At 47.3% G+C, this 26,283-nt stretch overlaps 1 protein-coding gene, 5 non-coding genes and 1 pseudogene across 6 annotated transcripts in view; 3 read left to right on the top strand and 4 right to left on the bottom strand.

Moving 5' to 3' along the window:
- Positions 1–26,283, top strand: part of LOC119849371 — a 1,398,949-nt pseudogene that overhangs the window by 514,013 nt on the left and 858,653 nt on the right.
- Positions 1–26,283, bottom strand: part of LOC119849376 (zinc finger protein 420-like) — a 3,142,523-nt gene that overhangs the window by 2,462,824 nt on the left and 653,416 nt on the right. The window lies entirely within an intron of this gene.
- TRNAS-GCU lies at positions 829–910 on the top strand. Its single transcript has one exon. It is a non-coding gene; the product is annotated as a tRNA-Ser (tRNA).
- TRNAV-AAC lies at positions 7,192–7,264 on the bottom strand. Its single transcript has one exon. It is a non-coding gene; the product is annotated as a tRNA-Val (tRNA).
- Positions 19,589–19,661, bottom strand: TRNAV-AAC. Its single transcript has one exon. It is a non-coding gene; the product is annotated as a tRNA-Val (tRNA).
- TRNAV-GAC lies at positions 20,041–20,113 on the bottom strand. The gene has a single exon. It is a non-coding gene; the product is annotated as a tRNA-Val (tRNA).
- TRNAT-UGU lies at positions 22,058–22,131 on the top strand. The gene has a single exon. It is a non-coding gene; the product is annotated as a tRNA-Thr (tRNA).

Genomic DNA, 26,283 nt, shown 5'->3' with positions numbered 1-26,283 from the left:
AGGGTTGCAGGCAGAAGGGGGGGGCAGGGCCACGGTTCCAGTGCCAGGGTCCCTGCACTTGTTCTACCTTTCGCTGGGTTTTGGCATCACTAGTCCCTGCTTAGCGAGTTGGGTCAGTGGTCCCCAAAATGTGGAGTATGCTTCCTAGGGAGACACAGAGGAATGTTCATGGGGGCACCTCAGGGCCTGAGCCAGCCCCCTGGAAGGCAGGGAGGGAGCACCACTCAGCTCCACTCTGCCCCCGCTCTTCCCCAACCCCACCTTTAGCCTGGGCCCCTGGCTCCTGGCCCAGCCTCATCCCCCTTACCCCTGTCCGCACCCCTCTTCCCAGGAAACAACAGCCCCACTCCCAGCTCTGGTTCTCGACTGTGGCTTCCAAGGGGCCACAGACATGGATAAGAGGGCACAAGTTTGGGGACCACTGGTTTAGGTGAAGTCCCCTTCACCAATCACTTCTATGCAGTCCAATAAAAGATATTCCTCACCCACCTAGCCCCTCAATCAGGATGGACTAGGTATGTTCTGCTGCCCTTCACTCATACAGGAAGGATAACAACATTTCATTTCACTGAATGCTAAAGTGATTTGTAACCCAACACCAGCCAAAACGGGTCATTCTGGCAAAGCGGCTCCATCACTCTGTGTACTGAGGCAGAGCAGGAGTGTCTATGCAAACGGTCGGTTCATGAAGTCTTTCCCCCAGCTCCTCACTAGATGTGAGGGGGGAGCTCATTCAGACCCTGCTTATGCTTAGTATTTAAAAACGCCTTATTGTCCCTATCTCTGCTGGCCTTAGATTTCTCTTCATGTCCTTTCCCTGACAGCTTAGATGAGGTGGCTGAGTGGTTAAGGTGATGGACTGCTAATCCATTGTGCTCTGCACGCATGGGTTCGAATCCCATCCTCATCGAAGGCGTTCAGTCTTCTCTCTTCCTTTACAAACAACCATCTCCCCCTTTGGTACAATGACAGACTAAACCATGGTGCTTCCTGCAAACAAAAACCTTCTCAGGAACTCAGATCCCCTGCTTTAAATGAAATGTGGTGCTGAAAGAATTGTCTAGCTCTCTATATCTTATCTCAAAGGGTAACATCCTCATAGTCTCCCCCAAACACCCTGGCACCTCCCCAAATTATTAAAATGTCCCCATCCTCAGCAAGGCCATGACAGTGACCCACAACTAGAGTATGTAGGCCAAGCTGTTCTGAACGAGGCAACTCAAACATTTTCTCTCTGCTTCCCTTGGCAAGGTCTGACTGGGAAAACAAAATCCCCCAAATTGAAAATTTTCTGCTGAAAAACCAATACTAGTCTGTTTGGGGACTTTGATTTGAATGGATTATTATTATTCTCTTCTGATCTCTGAATTATTTCAGTTCAGTCTTTGGCTTCCTGATGTGTTTCCAGGTGTTGAGTTGTGGGGGAGCGAGGCCAAGTCAGGATGTCTCTTCCCCTCTTTCATAGTTTCTTCCAACTCTCTAGAAAGCTCCTTTGCTAGGATGGGAGTCAAGCAGTGTCCATTGTCTCTGTGCTATCTTGGAGAAGTCTGCATTGTACACGGTTCCTGGGATAGACCTTGGGAGTGTGGATACCTTTAATGGGCCAGCAGCGAGTCTGGCTTTTCCATTGTCGCACCTGAAAGGCTGATGGTGGGCATTTCCCAACCTCATAAATATTTCAATAATGCACACAGAGTAAAACTTCATCACTTCTCAGACAAGGCTAGCACACATCATCCAACCAGGTATTAACGTTCATCAGATCACAACTTTTACAATGATACCTCACAAGACACATGTTGTACAAACCATATCATCATTATATGACAGTGGTGACTATGGGGCTTCCTCCTGACACAATCGTTGTCTTCTACCTGAAGAAACGGCCTCATTTCAACCTCTCCGGTAACACTACAAAACCAACTGCTTAGCATTTTTATGATAGAAGTTGGAGGGAATTCAAAGATCCTCCAAAGCTCTGCATTCAGGCCACCTAGTTGGGTAAATTCCATGCTCCTTATCCAGAAGAGACTTGACATGGCTTGAGAGGAGGCAGGCTTAGCTGTTCAATATATAGATGGAGAGAGAAGGGCACAGTACATTGACAATGTAGAACGTGAGACTCATAATCGGTGGTTTTGAGTCATAAGTGGGTGCCCTACCTACTCTGGTTGTGTACTCTGAGAGTTACCTTCTTGCTTTCCATTTAAGGTCAGGGTGGCAAAACTTTTCCCCTGGCCTGCTCAGTGAACCCTTTGCTGAGAAACTTTCCATGTATTTGACTGCATGTCGGTTTCCTATATTGTTAGAGGAGGCCCAAGGTGCTGGAAGGGAAATGTCCTTGGAAAACTCAGATATTCCTGTTCTCCGAAAAAAAGGCAGGTATTAGTTAGACACCATTGCTTCTAGTATTCCTGTGGAATCCAAGGCTAGCTGAAGAATTTCTGTCTATATTAGAAAGAATCATTCCATTGTAAATACAAATGAAATGAGATCTGCAGCTCGAGTCAGTGCCTTTTAAAAATATTTGCTGAGAAAAAAGCCTTGTTGATGAAGTGAAGGAGCCCTTTTTTGTTCCCAATTTCAAATGCGGAATGAATGGATATTTTGTTTAAAAACTTTCATTGCCCTGTGGGAATTGAACCCATGACTTGGCTGTTAAAACACCAGAGCCCACCACTTAAAGGACCAGGTAGGGCCATTTCTTTCTGACAAGAAAGCTTTGGCTTTCTCAGTCTACTACTTCGCCAACCTCAAACGCTGGTCCAGTCTCCATTGCCCTGAAGGGACAAGAACAGAGAGTGAAGGATCCCCTGTGCTCAGTGTCACAAACTGAGCCCCAAAAATGGACGACATGGTGTCACAATCTCAAATTATGCTTCCAGTTCCTCCATCAGCATCACAGGAGCAAAACAAAGAAATCACCACAGAAGCAATTTTCCTCTGCTTTCATTTACCCAAGTGCAGTCCTCTCCACTTCTTCTTCTGTTTATAATCTGGAGGCTCTGTCAGGGGAAAAAATCATTGAGCTGACAGTATTTCTGGGATAGAAACCCAGAGCGGGGAGTTGATGCCACCTGATGGGAGGCTGATTCATTTTCATAGGTCTCATGCCTTTAACTGCCCCCAGTGTAGCTTTCATTTGGTCAGCACTGCGCTCTCAGGAAGCTGACAAAGTGCTGAGCCCTGCTTCTTTTGGGCCACTGGGAGCACGGGGATTGCACACCAGCTGCAAGCCCTTCTGTCCTCTCCTTGTCCTGCTTGGCTACCCCAGACTCTTTCCCACAAATGGTTTCATCAGATGCCGGAGGGACCTAAGGACCTACGGGTTTCCCTCACCCACCTCGTAAGGCAAAGTGTGATACCCTTCTCTGACACTTCTGGGGCCACATTTTCTTTGAGGAGCTTCTCCGCAGGAGGTCTGATGTCCTGCAAAAATGTGTGTGTGGCTTGGGGGGAACCTACTTGTCTACCCCCACTCTGGGAGCTGAGAAGCTTTTTCTGACTCTCCCCTACTATGTGAGTCAAAGAGCATCTCCCCGTGGCGGGAGAACACTAAATTCCACCCTCCCGTGCTTGTTTCTCTGACCAGCTGGTAAATCAACCCCAGCTCTCTGATGTAGAAATCAGCATCTAACCAGCCTTGTAATAGCCCCTGTTTGCTAGCTGGAGAGCGAAGGAATGAAGACCGAAGGCAAATGTCAGAAAAGGAATCTCAACTGACACTGTGACTATGCCTTTGAAGAAGTGCTACAGACAGCCTGGCTAGTTCAGTTGGTAGAGTATGGTTTCAGAGTAGCAGCCGTGTTAGTCTGTATTCGCAAAAAGAAAAGGAGTACTTGTGGCACCTTAGAGACTAACAAATTTATTAGAGCATAAGCTTTCGTGAGCTAGTGAGCTGTAGCTCACGAAAGCTTATGCTCTAACAAAATTTGTTAGTCTCTCTAAGGTGCCACAAGTCCTCCTTTTCTTTTTGGTAGAGTATGAGACTCTTAGTCTCAGGGTCATGGGTTTGAGCTCTGTATTGGGGTCTTGATCTTACTACCTTAAGTGTACTTTTTTGTTTATATGTTGAGTCCAAAATGAAATGCACTTTCTTGCCTCTCAACAATCTTATGCAGGAAATGTCTCTTCCTCTTAGCTTAGATAGAACAGGAAGAGAGAAAAAACTGACATTTCCACATATTCAAGAGACACCATCATAAGACCTAACCACATCAGCCACACCATCACTTGTTCGCTTGCACATCTACCAACATGGTCATAGAATATCAGGGTTGGAAGGGACTCAGGTCATCATCTAGTCCCACCCCCTGCTCAAAGCAGGACCAATCCCCAATTTTTGCCCCAGATCCCTAAATGGCCCCCTCAAGAATTGAACTCACAACCCTGGGTTTAGCAGGCCAATGCTCAAACTCTGACTTATCCCTCCCCCTGAGAGATACCGTCATGTGCCAGCAATGCCCCTCTCCCATGTACATTGGACAAACCAGATAGTCTCTATGCAAAAGAGTAAATGGACACAAATCAGACATCGAGAATTGTAACATTCAAAAACCAGTAGGAGAGCATTTCAATCTCCCTGGACACTCAATAACAGACTTAAAAGTGGCCATTTTTTTAAAAAAAAAACCTTCAAAAACAGAGTTCAACGAGAAACTGCAGAACTGGAATTAATTTGCAAACTTTACACCATCAAATTAGGCCTGAATAAAGACTGGGAGTGGCCAAGTCACTACAAAAAATAATTTTCCCTCTGTTGATACTCACACCTTCTTGTCAATGGTGGGAAATCGGCCACATCCACCCTAATTGAACTGGACTCGTTAGCACTGACCAACCCCCCCCCCACACACACTCTGTAAGATAACTCCCATCTTTTCATGTGCTGTGTATTTATATCTGCCTACTGTATTTTCCACTCCATGCATCTGATGAAGTGCGTTATAGCCCACAAAAGTTTATGCCCAAATAAATTTGCTAGTCTTTAAGGTGCCACAAGGACTCCTTGTTGTTTTTAAAAATATCAAGGGCGCAGTAAGGAAATTAGTATCTCAGAGCTTGTGGTAACATCATTTGAAGAAGAACAAGAGGTTGATGTGAAAAAGGGCTAAGGAAATAATGTTATTTCAAAAGGGAAAAGTGGTGTTGTGTGTGTTGAAAGGCTGGCTTAGAAATTTCCAGTTGTTATTTTCTGATCCATCCCACCCTTCAGCAGCTAGACTTCAGGAATGGAAGAGGCTACTGATCCTTCTCTCCAGCTGGTTAATTCTGAAGACTAGTCTATGGAGCTGGGTGAATGGGTTTTGGATGAATATTTTATTTACTGAAATATTTTGGTGGACCAAAAATGTTTTTTTTTTAATTTTGTTTCAACAAGAAAACTGAAAAAAATTAATCTTGGGTCAACCTGGATTATTATTAATTATTATTATTATATAGGTTAGACTAGCTAGCAAGCAAGGAAATAAATAATTTGCACAGCTCTACTTGTATGAAAGGTCCACAATCGGAACATGCCTATGCTCTGTTCTGAGGCCATTTGAGTTTCACGTAGTCTCCAAAACCCATCTGAGCATGATGAAGTATGAGTTGAGGGGACAAGAAGTGAAGATATGTGTTGAAAAGCTTAATTTCCTGGCTGGAAATCAAACTCAGGTCACGGTGGTGAAAGCACTGAAATTGAACCACTAGATTAGACCACCACGGAGGGTGGTTTTTGATCACCTGTACTAGGTTTTCGCCAGCTACTCGGACTAATTTGGGAACCTGGTCCATTCTCAATTTCCCTGAGGGGACAAGAACAGAGGGTGAAGGATCCCCTGTGCTCAGGGTCACAAACTGAGCCTAACCAAAGGCATTGCCACAAACTCAAATGATGCTTCAGCTTCCTCCACCAGGATCACAAAAGCAACGCAAACAAACCCCAAGAAGTACAATCCTTGTCTGCTTTCATTTAGGCCCATCACAACCCTCTCTGCTTCTTCTTCCTCCTACCTAGAGGCTCTTCCAGGAAAGCACATGGAGCCAATCCTAACTCTATCCTAGAAACTCAGGGAGGGGTTTTGATAGCACCTCACACGAGCTGATAGGAATTAGATTCCGTGTAACGGGGCCCTTAGCTTTGCCTGCTCCCTAGCCTTGCTCTCTCAAGGCTCTTAGGCAGCAAATGTCTCCTCCTGTCTCTGAGCTTTAGTGGAACAGAAAGAGAGGACAAATTGACATTTTCATCATCCTCCGAGAGTGAGAGAGAATTTTCTCCTCTTCTATTCTAGCCTAGCTAAGAGAGGGGGAAAATAACCCTTCAGGAGCTCACTGTCCCCTTCAGCGATCTGGAGCTTCTCTACTTCTTCCTACATTGCTGCCAGCTCTGCATTGGGCATATAAGTACTTCCGTGTCGTATCCTTCCCAGCCCTCTTTATTGTCACAGAGGTTGTTTCAGGTTGCGGATGGAGTCAGCTCTCTGCCTATCGACTGGGTCACACTGTATTCCTCGTTAATGCATTTGTGATTGATTTATAAAAACCGGCCTGAGAGTAAAACAAAATGGCATTAAAACTTTTAAAAAAAAAGACGAGTCCTCAATTTATAATATTGGAAATTGTTTTGTTTTCTGTTTCTTTTATATCAATTTACTGTGCTAAAAAAATCAAGGGAACAGTAAGGAAATTTGTGGCCCAGAGCTTGTCTTAACATGGTTTGAAGATGAACAAGCTGTTGAGTGTTAAAAAATATTATGGGAAAAATGTTTTTTAGAAAGGGAAAAGTGATATTGTATGTTAAAAGGATGGGTTAGTGATTTCCAATTATTATGTTCTGATTCCTTACACCCCAACCCTGCATAGCCAGGAAAGGAGGGGAAATGTGAAAATCAGGAAATCGATTTTTCTGACATGGAAGGGGTACACAAGGCTGTTTGTGGTTAGCTCAGAATAAACAAAAGTGAGGGGGAAACTGCTGGCTGGGAGGTAAATATGCAGGACATAGGGTTGGGATTCTTCTATGCTCAGATTTGTTATGTAGCTGGCAATCTCCCAAATGATGGTCTATTCCGTCCCTCAACATGCAGGATAACATTCTCCTTTTGAATTTAAAGTTTCATGAAAGGAAAGCATAGAAGCTATGGATGTATTTGAGAAAGGAGTTGGATGGAAAGAAGACAACAGGAGCCACAAGAGAGAAAGCAGCACTGTTTCTGCCTGGTTTTGGACCAGGTACCTTTTGCGTGTTAGGCAAATGTGATAACCACTACACTACAGAAACCAGTTACTGTCACTTTTGGGGCCCTTTTTTGAAGGCTCTCTCAGTAGCCACTACATCAGCTGGTGTCCCTTTGAAGAACAGGGAAGCAAAGGGCACCAAGAACTTATGTTTTAACTCAAACAATCATCACAAATGCTGCAAGGGCACCTCCAATTTGCGCATCTCACAATGACACAAAACACAGACAAATCTCACAACCAACAAAGCTCACATCCACTCTACTTTTTCATGGACATTTCCCTGACAGCTTCCAGTGACAATCAGACAAAACACTGAAATGCAGTAAAATAAAGATGAGGGAGGGAAACCTGCAGGTCCTTAGGTCACTACAGTTTCTGATTAAACTATTTGTGGGAAAGGGTTCGGCTTACTGAGGAGGACAAGGAGATGAAAGATGGACATGCAGACACTGTGCAAACACCATGATCCCGTAACCAATGCGCCAGGAAATCAGCACTTTGGTTGCTTCCTGCCTGCACAGAGTTGACAAACAGGGGGCAGCCAAAGCTGAGAAACCCGATACAATTAATCAGGGGAAAAAGGCAGATCTAGTTCTATAAAAGGGCATAGAGCCTGGGCTTTAAGGTACAGCGTTTTCCAGCAGCATGAAGAAGGATGGGGAGATGGGGTGAGGGGAATATTGTATTTTTTGTTTGACTTGCAAGTGAAGAATGGAAAGCAAAGTTTTGTTAGAAAGAGTCCTTCCGCAACTGGGAATTGAGAGTAAGAGCACAAAATTCTAACCACTTGGGAATGCATGCACACAGATTTTTGTCAGCCATACTAGGCTTTCTCCAGCTACTTTGTCTCCATGTGATGAAGCTGATTGAAATGAGGCAATTTTTTGAGCTAGACTCAAAGGTTGTATCAGGAGTGTGATTTAAACAGACATCTCTATACAGAGATCAGAACACTGACTTGAGATATAGAGTCTTGTCCCTTAGACCACTCAACCATGCTGACGGTACGGAAAAACCTCTTCCATCAACCCTAGTGAGAACCGGGTTTCATTTATGGCCAGTAAAGAGCTGAGTATTATTGTCGAGATGTAGGAGTTAAAGAATTGAAACTAGGAGGAAGGGCCAATTTTCCCATCACTTCACACCTTTTACATCCAAACATTATGACTTTCTGAATGAACTGTGCTCATTCAATCAGAAGATGTGGAGATGGATGTAGGAGTCACTGGGGAAAATTCTCTGGACTCTGTTACGAACGAGGTCAGACTGGATGTACATAGTGATCTAGTCTGGCTGTAAAATCTATGAATCAACACTAAATATCATGGGAAATTAATCCTCAGAAACGGCTGTTCCCCATCCTGATCCCAGCAAAGGGTTATCCAAGGAAGGGGGCTGTTTAGGACAAAGAGAAGAAAGAGGTCTTCCTCTCCTCAGAGGATTTAGGCTCCACTTTCATCATGTGCTGAGCTGGCTTCTCTTTTCCCACCTACCCAGAGGGTCGCACAATGTATTTCAATAAATTTAAGCTACAGCTTTCTGTAGAGAAGGTGGTCTGAATCCCATTTCTGTCCATAGCACAGACATTTTCTTGAATGTGTTCAAGGTGGCAGCATTTCAGCTCTGAACTGAGTCAGGCTCCAAGCATGATGAAAAGTGTTGGAGGAAGAAAAATCATAGAAAAATCTAACCTGCAAAGGAAGGAGACAACTCCTTCTAAAGGAACTCTTTGTGTTTCTTCCTGCTATGTACAGAAAAGGTTGGATACAGCAGATTCCAACCCTTGGTCTCTTCAGGGATAAGGAAAGATCCAGGATGTCCCTTAACTGAAGAAGGGAGATGATTTCTCTGAGGGATGGAGGCCTCATCTAATGGCTTTAATCTGTCACCAGAAGCTGGGAATGGGCGACAGGGGATGGATCACTTGATGAGTCCCTGTTCTGGTCATTCCCTCAGAAGTACCTAGCATTGACCACTGTCAGAAGACAGGATACTGGTTAGCTGGACCATTGGTCTGACATAGTGTGGCTGTTCTTATGTTCATTTTCTAGTGATTGCTCATTAAGTGAATGCAGCTCCCCTTCCCTCCTGAGGAAATACCTTTACTGTGCAAAATACCAGCGCTTTGCACAGAAAGGAGGGAAAGGAAATGGACATATGATGGCTCCAGAACCTAAGAAATGAAACACAACAGGCTTGTGTGTACATTGATTCTGAATAGCAAACGAATCTGAGTCCCATATCATGAAAAGCCAAAAAGCCATTTCTTTCTATGGCAGGGAACAGTAGCAGAACAGAGTTCCAATAATTCCTGCCCTTTTACTTATGAATTCTTTTATATTATAAATAAATTTGCAACAAAATTTGTCTGAACTTGAGCAGCCTGTTATTAAAAGCTGGTTCCCCAATTCAGTTCCAACGACTCTGCTAGAAACATCCCCAGGTCCCTGCTCACCCCAGTAGGGGCAAAAAGAGAAACCCCCACTGGGTGTTGCCCTTAGCTCCAGGCTGCTGTCCCAGAGTGGGGGTGGAGACTGATTGTTTGCTGCTGGGGAGGGAGACAGTACAGGCCTCTGGTGCTATGGTCCTAGCATCTGCCCAGCCCAGACTGTTCTCTGCCTCAGCTGCTACTCCCTGCATGCTCTAGAGTCAGACATGCAGGACCCCCAGGGGAACAGAGGCTGGGACAGGGCCGTAGCCTAGGTTTGGCTGGGAAGATGCTGGGAGTTCTTGTTCCCTGAGAACTGGCCTGGCTCCCTTCTCAACAGCAAACAAGTCAATTCCACGTCCCCTCCCTGGAGAAATCAGCCTGGAGCCAAGGGCAGCACGGGACAATTCCCTTTACTTCCCACCAGGCATGAGACAACCCAGGGCGTTTCTAGAAGAACTTTTGGAACTGATGTGGGGAAACCAGCCTTAAATAACCGGCAGCTCTAATTTAAGCTAACTGGGTTTGTTTGTGTTTTACAATTCACTATAGCACTAAATAATCCTTCAATCCTAGTGTCACCATCCTTACTCATACACAAAGTACGCAGCTGCAAATTTCCTGGTGTCCTGTGCAGCTGTGTGCTGCTCCAGCCCCTGCTCCACGTCTTCTCCATAGCCCCCGTCCCTGCTCCGCCCAAGCCCCAGCCCCACTCCTCTGAGGACTGTCGGGGTTACCAATCCCCCTTCGAGTCTGGCCTGCAGAACCTCCTGGCTGAGGCGTCTCCCTGTGCTGGGCCCACTGCCCAGGGTCCCACCTCGCTCTCCCTAGCTGCTCATGACACCCAGCTCCGGACTGCTCAGCCCCAGCTCCAGCTCCACTCTGCTCAGCAGGGCTGCTGCTCTGCCTCCAGCTCCCTGAGCTATTTCTCTGGCCCCTCTGGTTCTGGTTGCTGCAGCTCTTCTCCCAGGACAGGTCTGCTCTGCAGGCTGCTTCTGTGACTCTGCTCTCACCACTGACCTGCTTCGTGGGCTGCTTTTCTGGCCCCTCTGGCTCTAGTTGCTGCAGCTCTGCTCCCAGGGCAAGTCTGCTCTCTCTGAGCTGTGCCTCTGGCTTTGGGGCTGCAGCTCTGCTCCCAGGACAGGGGCTGCTGTCTCTGGGCTGCTTTTCTGGTCCCTCTGGATCTCGCACAGTTCTGCTCCCCAGCTAAGATTGGGCCCCTGCTTTCTCCTTAGCTCAGCCCCACTCTGTCTGACCCAGGCAATTCCAGCTCACACGGAGGACAGGACCTCCCTGGCCTCCTGTCTCCCTGATTAGCCTGCCCGCCCTGTCATTCAGGCTGACCTGGAGCATTGGCCTCTCCCCATTGTTCCTGGGGACTGTCAGGCTCAGGGTCCTGATTCCCCATCGACCCTTCCTTTTGAGTACTGGGAGCTAGCAACTAAAACACCCGCACTAAATATTAGTAATGGGGCAACAGTCCCCTTACAGTAGGGTTGCACTGGGTCAAGGGGAAAAGATTTTGTTTGACAGTGTGTGGGAATGGGGAGGATGTGATTCTCCAGGATATAAATGATGGAACACAGAAGGGTAGTGGCAGTGAAGCCCCATATGTGAGTATTATGACCCTGTGTGGCGCTGCCGTTCATATTCCCTTCCAATGGTCTCATCTTTCATTGAATCCAGCATTTTTCAACCGATCATCATCACAGAGGTGTCCCACATGCCTCAAATACAGTGTCCCTCTTAGAGATGTCAAGGACTGGAACGGATTTCAGCTGATGGACAGGTTTGCTAGGTTTTTATACATTTGCATAGTAAAATGCTGAGTTTTTAAATTTATTACAAGCATCATTCCTGATCATACTGGAGAGGGGTAAGGAAATCGATTTTCATTCAAAAAAGTTTATAAACAGAAGCACTGGGATTTAAAGGAGGAACCCATTGCCAGGCAGGCAAATGTTCAATCACGGAGCTATACACTCAACAAAGAGTGCATTGGATAGCCCAGACAAGGGATGGGTTTGAACCTGGAGATTTAGTACACTTTATATATATACACAAACACCACGGCTTACAAAATCACCATACCTGCTCTCTGTTACCAGAGGACAGCAACAACTTTCCTTGGAGCACACACTGCTCCCCAGCTCCATGCCCTTCAATCTCTCCAGCATTGCCCGAGTCCCTTAGAGGTACAGGGCACAGGTAACTAGAACCCCTTCATCCCGATAGAATTAATGCCCAAATAATTCCATTTAGACCAGAAACGCAGAGCTCCTTTGTCACAGCTGATGTACATAGACAGGTTTCAGAGTAGCAGCCGTGTTAGTCTGTATTCGCAAAAAGAAAAGGAGTACTTGTGGCACCTTAGAGACTAACAAATTTATTTGAGCATAAGATTTCGTAAGCTACAGCTCACTTCATTGGATGCATTGTGAGCTGTAGCTCATGAAAGCTTATGTCAAATAAATTTATTAATCTCAAGGTGCCACAAGTCCTCCTTTTCTCTTTGTACATAGACAGAATCAGGTCAGAGCAGATGTACATAGTGATCTAGTCTGGCTGTAAAATCTATATCTCAGCACCCAACATGGTGTTAAATGAATCCTCAGAAACGGCTGTTCCCCATCCAGATCCCAGCAAAGGGTAATCCAAGGAAAGGGGCTGTTTAGGAAGGAAAGAAGAAAGCTGTCCTTCTCTCCCTGGAGGAATTGAGCTCTGCGCTTTGGACAGGAGGGAGGGGAAGGAAATGGCCACACGAGGGCAGAAGAACTTAAGAAATGAAACAACAGGCTTCTTCTGTGCACATTGATTCTGAACAGTGGGGGAACCTGACTCCCATATCATGAAAAGTCACAAAGCCATTTCTTTCTATGGCAGGGAACACTAGCAGAAAAGAGTTCCAATAATTGTTGCCTGTTTACTTTTGATTTCTTTTTTTACATTATAAAGAAAATTGTAACAAAATTAGTCTGAACCTGAGCTGCCTCTTATTAAAAGATGCATCCGATGAAGTGAGCTGTAGCTCACGAAAGCTTATGCTCCAATAAATTTGTTAGTCTCTAAGGTGCCACAAGTCCTCCTTTTCTTTTTGTGAATACAGACTAAGACGGCTGCTACTCTGAAACTTATTCCTGCCCTTTTACTTATGAATTCTTTTATATTATAAATAAATTTGCAACAAAATTTGTCTGAACTTGAGCAGCCTGTTATTAAAAGCTGGTTCCCCAATTCAGTTCCAACGGACTCTGCTAGAAACACCCCAGGTCCCTGCTCACCCCAGTAGGGGCAAAAAGAGAAACCCCCACTGGGTGCTGCCCTTAGCTCCAGGCTGCTGTCCCAGGGTGGGGGTGGGGACTGATTGTTTGCTGCTGGGGAGGGAGACAGTACAGGCCTCTGGTGCTATGGTCCTAGCATCTGCCCAGCCCAGACTGTTCTCTGCCTCAGTTGCTACTCCCTGCATGCTCTAGAGTCAGACATGCAGGGCCCCCAGGGGAACAGAGGCTGGACAGGGCCGTAGCCTAGGTTGGGCTGGGAAGATGCTGGGAGTTCTCGTTCCCTGAGAACTGGCCTGGCTCCCTTCTCAACAGCAAACAAGTCAATTCCACGTCCCCTCCGTGGAGAAATCAGCCTGGAGCCAAGGGCAGCACGGGACAATTCCCTTTACTTCCCACCAAGGCATGAGATAACCCAGGGCAATACTAGAAGAGCTTATGGAACTGACGTGGGGAAACCAGCTTTTAATAACAGGCAGCTCAAGTTTAAGCTAAGTGTTTTTACCAATTTTTACAACATTAAATAACCCTTCAATCATAGTGTCACCATCCATAAAATTGCTTCAGCCTTGTAGTTTACCAAGTGCAAAACTAAACATCTCTTCAAATCCGAGGGAGTGGAGATCAGTCAGTGTTCAGAGTCATCCCACATAAAAGAACCATGTTGTGGTTCAGACCAGCCCCATCATGTGTCCATTGACTTTCTGTCGTCTCCCTTAAAAGTTTTAGTATTTTGCATCAAAACTTTCTTCCCTCAGGAGAGATCTGGGAACCAGAGCTGCCAGCCAGACAAACACCCCTTGAAGAGTTTAATGGAGATTCAGTAGTGCTTGGAACATGGAGTGCTGGGGGAGAGGGATAGTTTAGTGGGTTGAGCCTTGGTCTGCTAAACCCAGGGTTTTGAGTTCAATCCTTGGGGGGGCCATTCTGTATAAAAGTTGTTTTTGTTTCTTCTTGATGTAAAGCCACCCCCTTTGTTGATTTTAATTCCCTGTAAGCAAACCCTGTAAGCCATGTCGTCAGTTGCCCCTCCCTCCGTCAGAGCAACGGCAGACAATCGTTCTGCGCCTTTTTTCTGTGCAGACGCCATACCACAAGCATGAAGCCCGCTCAGATCACTTTGGCAATTAGGAGCACATTAAACACCACGCGCATTATCCAGCAGTATATGCAGCACCAGAACCTTACAAAGCGAAACCGGGCGAGTAGGCCACATCAGCGCGGTGACAAGAGTGCTCCACGATGTGTGTGAGAGTAAGGGAGAGACGTTTATGGCGGGGTGGGAGGTTGAGGCAAATCGCCAGGCCGCTCCTTACACGCAGCCAAACACCAGGGTGGTTAGAAGAGCACAGGAGGGCGCAGTGCGCATCAGAGAAGCTTTGAAAACCAGTTTCATGACTGGCCAGGCTACGGTGTGAAAGTTCTGTTGGTTTCTCCTTGATGAAACCCCCCAAAACCCTTGGTTCCCTCTTCTTCCCTGTAAGGTAATCACCCTCCCCTCCCCCCTCAATCACCGCTTGCAGAGGCAATAAAGACATTGTTGCTTCACATTCATGCCTTCTTTATGAATTCATCCGATAAATAGGGGGATAACTGCCAAGGTAGCCCGGGAGGGGTGGAGGAGAGAAGCACCCGGTGGGGTGGTGGAGGAGGGAAGGACAAGGCCATAAAGCACTTTAAAAGGTTAAAACTTGAAAACTTATTGAATGCCAGCCTTCTGTTACTTGGGCAATCCTCTGGGGGGGAGTGGCTGGGTGGCTGGAGGCCCCCCCCATCGCGTTTTTGGGCGTCTGGGTGAGGAGGCTATGGAACTTGGGGAGGAGGGCGGTTTGTTACACAGGGGCTGTAGCGCCGGTGTGTGCTCCTGCTGCCTTTCCTGCAGCTCAACCATACGCTGGAGCAAATGAGTTTGATCCTCCAGCAGCCTCAGCATTGAATCCTGCCTCCTCTCATCACACTGCTGCCACCTTTCAGCTTCAGCCCTCTCTTCAGCCAAACACCTCTCCTCCCGGTCATTTTGTGATTTCCTGCACTCTCACATTGTCTGCCTCCACACCTTCATCTCTGCTCCGTCAGTGTGGGAGGACAGCATGAAGTCAGAGAACATTTCATCGTGAGTGTGTTTTTTTCACCTTCTAATCTTCGCTAGCCTCTGGGAAGGAGAAGATCCTTGAAACACATGCAGCTGGTGGAGGGGAAAAAAAGGGACAGTGGTATTTCAAAAGACACATTTTATAGGGCAATGGGTACACTCTTTCACGGTAAACCTTGCTGTTAACATTAGATACATAGCAGATTTGCTTTCGTTACAAGGTCGCATTTTGCCTCCCCCCACCGCGTGGCTAACCCCTCTTCCCTCCCTGTGGCTAACAGCAGGCAACATTTCTGTTCAGCCACAGGCAAACAGTCCAGCAGGAACGGGCTCTCTGAATGTCCCCTTAAGAAAAGCACCCTATTTCAACCAGGTGACCAAGAATGATATCACTCTCCTGAGGATAACTCCGAGAGAGAAAGAACGGATGTTGTTGGAACGCCAGCAAACATACGCTGCCATGCTTTCTTGTGCAATGATTCCCGACTATATGCTACTGACCTGGTGTGGTAAAGTGTCCTGCCATGGTGGACGGAATAAGGCTGCCCTCCCCAGAAACCTTTTGCAAAGGCTTTGGGAGTAGATCCAGGAGATCTTTATGGAGATGTCCCTGCAGGATTTCCATTCCATTCCCAGACATGTTAACAGACTACAACCAGGAGTTGTACTGGTCGCGAATGCCAGGGTCAATTAATCATTAAAAACGCTTGCTTTTTAACCATGTATACTATTTTAAAAGGTACACTCACCAGAGGTCCCTTCTCCACGTGGCAGGTCCGGGAGGCAGCCTTGGGTGGATTTGGGGGGTACTGACTCCAGGTCCAGGGTGAGAAACAGTTCCTGGCTGTCGGGAAATCCGCTTTCTCCGCTTGCTTGCTGTAAGCTATCTACAACCTCATCATCATCATCTTCCTCGTCTCCAAAACCTGCTTCCGTGTTGCCTCCCTCTCCATTGATGTAGTCAAAGCACACAGTTGGGGTACTGGTGGCTGAGCCCCCTAAAATGGCATGAAGCTCATCATAGAATGGCATGTTTGGGGCTCTGACCCGGAGCGGCTGTTTGCCTCTCTGGTTTTCTGGTAGGCTTGCCTCAGCTCCTTAAGTTTCATGCAGCACTGCTTCGGGGCCCTGTTATGGCCTCTGTCCTTCATGCCCTGGGAGATTTTAACAAATGTTTTGGCATTTCGAAAACTGGAACGTAGTTCTGATAACACGGATTCCTCTCCCCAGACAGCGATCAGATCTCGTATCTCCCGTTCGGTCCATGCTGGAGCTCTTTTGCCATTCTGGGACTCCATCATGTTCACCTCTGCTGATGAGCTCTGCACTCACCTGCAGCTTGCCACGCTGGCCAAACAGGAAATGAAATTCAAAAGTTCACGAGCCTTTTCCTGTCTACCTGGCCAGGGCATCTGAATTGAGAGTGCTGTCCAGAGAAGTCACAATGGAGCACTCTGGGATAGCTTCCGGAGGCCAATACCATCTAATTGAGTCCACACTACCCCAAATTCGACCCAGCAAGGCCCATTTCAGCGCTTATCTCCTTGTTGGGGTGGAGTAAAGAAATCCATTTTAAGAGCCCTTGAAGTAGAAAAAAAGGGTTTCGCCGTGTGGACGGGTGCAGGTTAAATCGATTTAACCCTGCTCAATTCGAACTCAACTCCTAGCGTAGACTAGGGCTAGGGAGCTGCAAGTGATCCCCAAATGTTTCTTTGTATTCGCATCTGTACAGATGCTGGGAATGGGCAACAGGGGATGGATCAATTGATGATTACCTGTTCTGTTCATTCCCTCTGAAGCACCTGGCATTGAGCACTCCTGGAAGACGGGACACTGGGCTAGATGGACCACTGGTCTGACCCAGTACAGCTATTCTTATGGTTTATGTACAGGAATGAGGCCCTCACAAAGCGGAAATGGGGAGAGGGGATCTAACTTTAAATCCGTTTTAGAGAGAAATGTGTTCAAACACTGTGAGACTCGATGTATGGAAGAAATAACAAGTGATCCCCAGCTCCTTCCCCCAAGCCTTAGGTGGGGATTAGCTGCCAACAGCTACAGCTGCTGCTCTGAGGGGAGCGGTATAAATGCCTGTGGATGCAGCCCAGCAGGTGGTTCACCTGGGGTAGATGGTGAATTGCTGGGCAGGGATGCTGCACCGGCTGGGGTCTGAACTATGAACAGCGATTGAAGGACTCTACAGCGGCCTCCAGTGGGGTTGAGGATGCCGAGGCAGTGGAATCAGAGCATCACAGTTATCAAGATTCAAAGCTGCTTGTGGGTGGAGGGCGGGGGGTTGACTCTGCTGAATTTTTAGTGCATCCCCTTAACTACTTGCCCATGACAACCTGGCAGCCCCCTGCTTTGTCATTGCACTGCAGCTGTGTTCTCTCTGGAAAGGGTCTCCAGAAATTGGTATTTGCAGCTGCATTAAAGAGTCATAAAAGAGAAGGAAGAGTTAATGTCTTAGAAAAGTCTGTTTGTGTAAGTGTGTGTAAGATGGGTGGGAAGGTTTCCAGAAATCAGTTTGCTCCAGTCTCTTTTCTCTGGGATTTCCTTTAGAAAAAGCTAAAGCAGGGAGCAAACCCTCTGCCCTCTCTGAGGCTCAAACTCAGGAGCTTCAGATTATGAGCTTGACATGCTGCCAACTACACTAAGAAGGCTGTAAAAAAGAAAAGGAGTACTTGTGGCACCTTGGAGACTAACACATTTATTTGAGCATCAGCTTTCGTGAGGTACAGCTCACTTCATCGGATGCATTCGGTGGAAAATACAGTGGGGAGATTTATATACACACACAGGGAACATGAAACAATGGGTTTTCTCATACACAATGTAAGGAGAGTGATCACTTAATATGAGCTATATCCCAGCAGGAAGGAGGGGGGGAAGGAGGAAAACCTTTTGTGGTGATAATCAAGTTGGGCCATTTCCAGCAGTTAAGAAGAAGGTCTCAGGAACAGTGGGGGGTGGGGTGGGGGGAGAAATAACATGGGGAAATAGTTTCACTTTATGGAATGACTCATCCACTCCCAGTCTCTAGTCAAGCCTAAATTAATTGTATCCAATTTGCAAATTAATTCCAATTCAGCAGTCTCTGCCCGGAGAAGGCTGTGAAAGGCTTTTAGCTCAGTGCATGCAGGAACCTTTTCCACAGTGACTGGGGCAGGAAAGGAGCCCGGGTTGTACTGGAAGAAGCAGGAAGATCTGGTGCCCAGACACATGGCATGGCAGCAAACAAACCGCCTCCCCCTGCCTCTGAACAATCCACCTGGGACTAAGAGCAGCCCTTGGGGGCTTTCTTCTTGCCACTTCTGCTGGCATGGGCAGGCATCCTGGAGGCCCTTCTAGAAGAGAACTGAGAAGTGAGTTGGGAAAACCAGTTGGAAAACAGGAAGCTCAGGTTTAGACTCATTCATAATATAAAAGAATCCTTCAATTCTAGTATCACACTCAATACAATTGCCTCAGCCTCATAGTTTCCCAAAGGGAAAACTTCAGTTCTCTCCAAAGGGAGTGGAGAGAAAACACTTTTTCAGAGTCCAGGAGAGACGAGGAAGGTGGAGAGGCCTCAGATTACTATAATCCAGTGTGGATAAATCAGGCTTATTCACCCTGTATACTGGAACAGCAGTGAAGGCCAGAAAGGAGCAGTAGTTCTCACTGGAACATGTCCAGCCACTGCTCACAGGCAACCCCCAAGCAAACCACAGCACACCATCTTGGCCAGAAAGAAGCCCACTCAGACTCACTATTGCTTCTTTTCCTTCCACCCAGAACCCTGCTTCTTCTCCTGGACTGCAAGCAGCCATCCCTGGGAAGCCAACAGGTGGACACAGGATTCTACCTCCCAGCAGCCAACTGCACTACCATCGGTTTGGCCCTCAGAAGGGCAGACCAGGGGTTCCCGGATCCCAGTTGCTCACAGCCAGCCCAACCCCCGCCTCCAAAGCCATCAATCACTCCCCCGGGTAGGCCACAAAGGAGGAGTGGTTCTCACTGCTCCATGTGTGGCAGGGAGCCTCTCAAGCCCATCACCACAGAACAAGCTTGGCCAGAAAAGAGCCCTGGCGCACGCAAACTCGGACTCAGCTTGGCTTGTCAGCCTTTCACCCAGAACCGTCCTTCTCCTGGACTGCAAGGTGCCATCCCTGGGAAGCCAAGAGGCAGACCCAGGATTCTATCTCCCAGCAGCCAACCGCACCTCCCCAGGCTTTGGCAGAAGGAATGGTGACGCTCTGCTAACCCCACTGAGGCTCTAGCTTCTGCCTTGCCTTCCACATCATGACTTTCCTCTTTTGCCCCATTCCTGCCTCCCTTCCTCCTTTGGCAAGTCACTCCAAGGAGGGCAGCTGGAAGAGCCGGCCTCCATAGGCCAACCTCCAAGGGCAGAGGAGGCCAAGCCACAAGGCTCCAAAAGGTGACTGGCCTAGACCCTTTAGCTTTCTCAGCTCATTTCACCACCCTCTGTCCTGCAGGGCTCGAGGTTATCCCAGGGATAGGCCAGGAGTAGAAGTAGGAGCATCTTGCTGCACAGCTAGAGGAGCTGGGAAAAGGAAGCCATCCTGTTTCTGCCCGGTTTCAAACCAGGGACCTTTTGCCTGTTAGGCAAATGTGATAACCACTACACTACAGCAACTCTGTCACAGCATTCTGCCCCTCCCTTCAAATTCCATCCACTTGGCTAGCACTCGCCCTGGCACACACTGATGGGCAAACCTGGAGAACATGGTGGCAGCCCTTCGATAGGTCAGCTGGTAGAGCCAAGGACTGGAGCCGGCGCTCAGGAAGTCATCCTTCTGTCACCCTTGTGACTCCAGCTTGAAGGAGAGCTTCTTTTTCTTCCCCTTCCTGAGAAAGAGCAACAGAAGAAAGAAAGCTCAGGTGGGCCAACTTGGTGCACAAGTCCACCTGCTTTTCCTGCTGGAGAGCCTGAAAGGAGGGACTCGTGATGGGGAAAGGCACAGCTGCGCTTCCAGAAAACAGCCCACCCCTGCACACAAAGGAACCAAAGGATACACTGAAGCCTGGGATTGAACCAGAGACCTCTAGAGCGTCAATCTAATGCTCTCCCCACTGAGCTACTTTGGCAACGCCAGAGCACCTTTTTTGGCCTGCTGCTTCTCTGTCGGGGATGCTTTTGTCAGCCATGGCATTCAAAAAGGACATCATTGCGAGTGGCCCACGAAGGCAAGATGAAGTTTTGCCTGCCTTGCTCAGCTTGAGTTGCTTCCTCAGCCCATTCTTGCTTTAGTTCCTGGGTTACCTCATGGCTGAAGGCGACGGGGGCCTAGCGATACGGGGAGGAAGTCGGGCAGCTGAACCCTGGTGGCAAGAGTCCTGCTGCCACTTGCCACCCCACCCTGTATTCCCGGCTTTCCCCACTGGCCGCCAGGGACTTGGTGCGTTGCAGCACAGGGGAAAGAGGTGGACCGAGCTACCCTGGTCTTGAAGCTCAGGCTCATTAAAACATATGTGCAGTCTACGATGGCCAATGAGAGACCGACACCACTTGCTATTTTATCCCTGGAAAATGCATTGGCCAGTCTTTGGATCTCTCTAAGGGTGCACTTCAGTTCAGGAGGGCAAACGTGAGAAAGTGACCTTTGAACTAAAGGACTAGGGTTAACAGGCTAACGCTCTTTCTCACTGTAACACTGGTTCAGACTAGTCCACCCTGTCTTGGTGGCAGTTCGATTTCCAGATGATAGCACATTTCAGTTACTGTTAAAATTAAAAAAATTCTATATGCTTAAAGGAAATCAACTTTTGTGTTTGATTATTTCTGGCATGAATAAAAACAGATGTCCAGATCCTAGCCTGCCAATTTATCATCTTATAGGACAGAGAAAAGCATGCATCCAAATTCCGCATCAAAATCATGACATGAGTTGCAAATGTAAAAAAAATAAAATAGTCAAAAGTTTAACATGTGAGGGGGGGCACCGCAGATGCTTCTTGCCTGGGGTGCTATTTGGTTGAGGGGAAGCCCTGTCAGGGAGAAGAGGAGTTAGTTTACATACCTATTGTCAGGCTATAATATATGGGCCCCCTGCCCTGTGGAAGGGATCCCGGTTGCCCAGACTCAGGGCTGGAACAGGCCCCTGTTTTAGGGGGAGGCTGCATGGTTTAGAGCAGGGGTGGCCAATATGAGCCTGAGAAGGAGCCAGAATTTACCGATGTACATTGCCAAAGAGCCACAGTAATATGTCAGCAGCCCTGCATCAACTCCACTGCCCCCCGCTCCCACCGCCTCCCGCCCACCGAATGCCCCCCCAATCACTGCCTCCTCCTCCCTCCCAGCTCTTTCATGGCCTGCAGGAGGCTCTGGGCGGAGCGGGGAGGAGCGAGGGCACTGCAGGCTCGGGGGAGTGGGCTGGAAGGGTTGCAGTGGAGGCAGGGCTGTGGAAGAGCCAGAGGTTGAGGAGTGAGCACTCCCCGGCACATTGGAAATTCGGCAGCTGGAGCTCCAGCCCCGCAGTCGGTGCCTATACAAGGAGCCGCATATTAACTTCTGAAGAGCTGCATGTGGCTCTAGCCACAGGTTGGCCTCCCCTGGCTTACAGTAATCTGATGCCTCAAACAATCTGTCTCTCCCAAAGCGTTGGATCTGCATCCCCAGAAGGCTCCTGCACTGCCTCCCCCCTTTGCACATTCTATAGAAAGGAGCAGCATCAAGGGGTAGTGATGAGCGACAAGGTTCAACGTGGGTGGCAGAGGCTACAGGATCCCAGAGTGTTTGCCTGTCTGGGGCATTTTGATTGAGATCTCACGGACACATTGTAAGGCAGAATCCCAGGAATATCTATGAAAGGAGCATAAGGACGTAAGAACGGCCACACTGGGTCAGACCAAAGGTCCCTATAGCCCAGTCTCTTGTCTTCCGATGAAGTGAGCTGTAGCTCACGAGAGCTTATGCTCAAATAAACCTGTTAGTCTCTAAGGTGCCACAAGTACTCCTTTTCTGTTTGCGAATACAGACTAACACGGCTGCTACTCTGAAACCTGTCAAGTTGCAACTAGATAGTTGAGGCAGGCACTATAGCTTAGTAGGTTAAAGCACCTGTCTTGTAAACAGGAGATCCTGGGTTCAACTCCCAGTGGTGCCTTGTTATACAGCTTTTGTCTCCTCTGCTCACGTTTTCCTCTGTCTTCCTAGGAAACAGAAGAGACCTCCCTTGGCAATCCAAGCAATTGCTTGCTAAGGAAAAGGCTTCTTTGCAGAGGAGCGTTGGAGAGAATCGCATCACCAGCCTGGAGTTGATGAAAAGGCTATTGGCTTTGGCAAGGAGGTTACTTTGACTGCAATTGCTGTGACACTAGAGCTTGTGTCCCACGCCCATGCAATTCACTACAAATGTCTTTGCACAGAGACCCTTCTAGAGGGTTCTCTGCAGGTCTTGCAGGAACTGGAGAATTACTGTCCTTTCACCTTTCATTTTATTGTTGATGAAAAATGGAGCAGTTACAGGAGGAGTCCCAGAGAGTGGCACCATGGCAGAGCTTGCCAATAAACCTGCTGGATAAAGAGCTAATTCAGGATCCAGCATCCAATGCTGCCTTGCTAAACATGCCTTCTCTTTTTGGTCAATCTTTTTTCTTAACGGAGAAGCCCGCCTTTGACTAGCCATACATACGCTTGCAAAAGAAACAGGTCTTTTTGCTGAGAAGTGTTGAAAGGAGGCATCGGATGAACATGGAAACAAGGTAAAGGTTGCTGTAACTCATCTTGCATGCACGGCAGTTGAATCTGGGCTGCCTCTTACAATACTGTGCTAATGATGAGTAGCTACACCCCTCCAGGTGCTGTGACCACTTGGCCAACAATATGCAGCGACACACTATGGACACACTATGGTCCATGTTAGAAAGCTTTTCCTCAACCCTCCCACTTCACTAGTTCTTGTGACGCAAGCAGCAAAAGGCCAGAAGTCCAAAGCGCAGACAATGCAATGTTTATTGGGGTTAGTTTCCAAACAAGCATATTTCCGAGCCCTTCACACCAGTTGGGCTTATCTCTATACGTCGAGAAAGTCTTTTCCCCGGTGTTCCCTTCCAAGCTCTCATGCCACAGAGCATTTACCCTGTATCCCCCTTCCCAGGTCTGATGCCGCAGAGCCTTGCCTGTGTCCCTGTTTCCCATTCCCCCCCTTTAGCAAGCATGATTCCAATTTCCTCTCCACTTCCTGTTTGACCCCAGTTTATATAATAATATTCTCAGCTATACCTTAACCAATCGTTTTACTGAAATTTAACTAACCAATCCTAACATATTGTAACATAATTCTCTAACCAATTATATCCCACTACTTTAATTAACTTACATCTAGCAAAATTAATTATACAACAGACAGAAACAATTAGAGAACCAGACACATTAACAATAGAAAACCGGGGGGCATAAAGATAAAACATACAGAAATGATGGTTTCACAACCATAACCATTGATAAGTGATTTCTTGCCAGACAGGATGCTGGCAAACTACGTTTTCTTTAACCATCTTAAGATTCATTTCTTTATCTAGTGGTGAGGGGCACTATCTGGACAGGATCGCCTTCCTAACAGCTCAATACCACCTTATTTCAGTGTGTCTGGTTTGGGATGTGACAATGTGACTGTACGCTTCCCAGCTCATGGCTGCCCCTGCTGCTTAGCTAAAGGCCTTAGCCTAAGAACAAGGCCTCCAGCTATCCTAGTGAGAGAAGGCCCGTACACAGGTGGACTGTGATTTTGATTTTGATTCTTCATTTTTATACCCCTGTAACTAGCTAAGTGATAAAAACACACCTAAGTGCTATAGCAGTCTCACATGTACATAGAGTGAGACCAGAGCTGGCTCCAGTTCGCACTGTGGATGCTCACACACAAAGACAACAGCAATGACAACACACTAACATTTCTGTAGTTGACAGGATTTGAACCTGCGTGGGGGCGACCCCCACAAGGGATTTCAAATCCATCGTCTTAACCACTCAGCCACACCTACTTGATGGATAGCTACACTATGACTCTGTTCTCACAGAATTGTCACTTCAAATTGCTTGCTCAGACCAGCTTCCCCAGCACAAGTGTGTCCATGGCTGAACAGCAAGAATTTCTGCCCCTTTCTCTTCCGTCTGGAGCATGATTAGAGTGTGTTTGTGGTTAATGACATTGCAATAGAGTGGTGTTCATTCCCCACTTTGACAAGTCAGACAGTCCCTTTCCTATTCAAATCTCCAGCACATCATTCCAATAGCAGGGGTCAGGATTTCTCTGGGGCACTGTCAGGGATGCAGGTAGCTACATCCCCTCTGTTTGACTATTGCCATTGCAGAAGAGAAGGTTTCAATGGAATTGAATGCCCTGGCTCAGCCAAGAGACACCGGGAGGTTTTCCTGTTCATGGATCTGTGCAAAGGAAATTGTGTCTCTGTGTGAAATTGAGGAGGGAAATGAAACATTCACATGGTGGCACAATGCCCTAAGGAATGTGGGTGAAGGACTTCGGCTGAGAAATGATTTAACAGGGGTTTGTATCAATTTCTTACCCTGATTAAAAACTATGGCTAAAAGGCAGCCATTGTTGTTAGTACTTGTACCTGTGTAGGGACACCCGGGTGGGTATCAAGTCCATTGCCTTAACCAGGGGTAGTTGTTTATTTTATCAAGATCTAAATTTCTTGGTCAAGATATAGTCATGGTCTAGATTCCAGAGAAAATAATACGCTGATGATAATAAGAAGTATATAAAATTTTTGCAGTCACTATGGGCATAACTGTGATGATTGTGTCATGTTTTGCTCTATATCTTGTGCCACTGCCTTTCCCTTTAGCCTTGTTGTTTACCAAGGGTAAAACTAAACATCTCTTCAGATACAAGGGAGTGTTTATGTTCATTCCTGCTAGCTCACAAGGGTTTGATGTAGTTGCTTTCAATCCTCCAGCTCTTCGGGGACAAGGAACAATTCAGGCTGTCACTGAACTGAAGGAGGGAGATCATTTTTTGACAGGGAGAGGGATGCCTCCTCTTAAAGGTGTTTGTCTGGCTGGCAGCTCTGGTTCCCAGATCTCTCCTGAGGGAAGAAAGTTTTGATGCAAAATACTAAAACTTTTAAGGGAGAGGAGAGAAAGTCAATGGACACATGATGGGGCCGGTCTGAACCACAACATGGTTCTTTTATGTGGGATGACTCTGAACACTGACTGATCTCCACTCAATTGGATTTGAAGAGATGTTTAGTTTTGCACTTGGTAAACTACAAGACTGAAGCAATTTTATGGATGGTGACACTATGATTGAAGGGTTATTTAATGTTGTAAAAATTGGTAAAAACACTTAGCTTAAACTTGAGCTGCCTGTTATTAAAAGCTGGTTTCCCCACGTCAGTTCCATAAGCTCTTCTAGTATTGCCCTGGGTTATCTCATGCTTTGGTGGGAAGTAAAGGGAATTGTCCCGTGCTGCCCTTGGCTCCAGGCTGATTTATCCAGGGAGGGGACGTGGAATTGATTTGTTTGCTGTTGAGAAGGGAGCCAGGCCAGTTCTCAGGGAACGAGAACTCCCAGCATCTTCCCAGCCCAACCTAGGCTACGGCCCTGTCCAGCCTCTGTTCCCCTGGGGGCCCTGCATGTCTGACTCTAGAGCATGCAGGGAGTAGCAGCTGAGGCAGAGAACAGTCTGGACTGGGCAGATGCTAGGACCATAGCACCAGAGGCCTGTACTGTCTCCCTCCCCAGCAGCAAACAATCAGTCCCCACCCCCACCCTGGGACAGCAGCCTGGAGCTAAGGGCAGCACCCAGTGGGGGTTTCTCTTTTTGCCCCTACTGGGGTGAGCAGGGACCTGGGGTGTTTCTAGCAGAGTCCGTTGGAACTGAATTGGGGAACCAGCTTTGAATAAGTTTCAGAGTAGCAGCTGTGTTAGTCTGTATTCGCAAAAAGAAAAGGAGGACTTGTGGCACCTTAGAGACTAACAAATTTATTTGAGCATAAGCTTTCGTGAGCTACAGCTCACTTCATCGGATGCATCTTTTAATAAGAGGCAGCTCAGGTTCAGACTAATTTTGTTGCAATTTTTTTATAATGTAAAAAAAAATCAAAAGTAAACAGGCAACAATTATTGGAACTCTTTTCTGCTAGTGTTCCCTGCCATAGAAAGAAATGGCTTTGTGACTTTTCATGATATGGGAGTCAGGTTCCCTCACTGTTCAGAATCAATGTGCACAGAAGAAGCCTGTTGTTTCATTTCTTAAGTTCTTCTGCCCTCGTGTGGCCATTTCCT

Source organism: Dermochelys coriacea, chromosome 28 (genome assembly GCF_009764565.3).
Source record: "Dermochelys coriacea isolate rDerCor1 chromosome 28, rDerCor1.pri.v4, whole genome shotgun sequence".
Taxonomy (NCBI): Eukaryota; Metazoa; Chordata; order Testudines; family Dermochelyidae; genus Dermochelys; species Dermochelys coriacea.
Note: the sequence above shows the minus strand (reverse complement) of the source record. Positions and strands in the feature narration are given on the sequence as shown.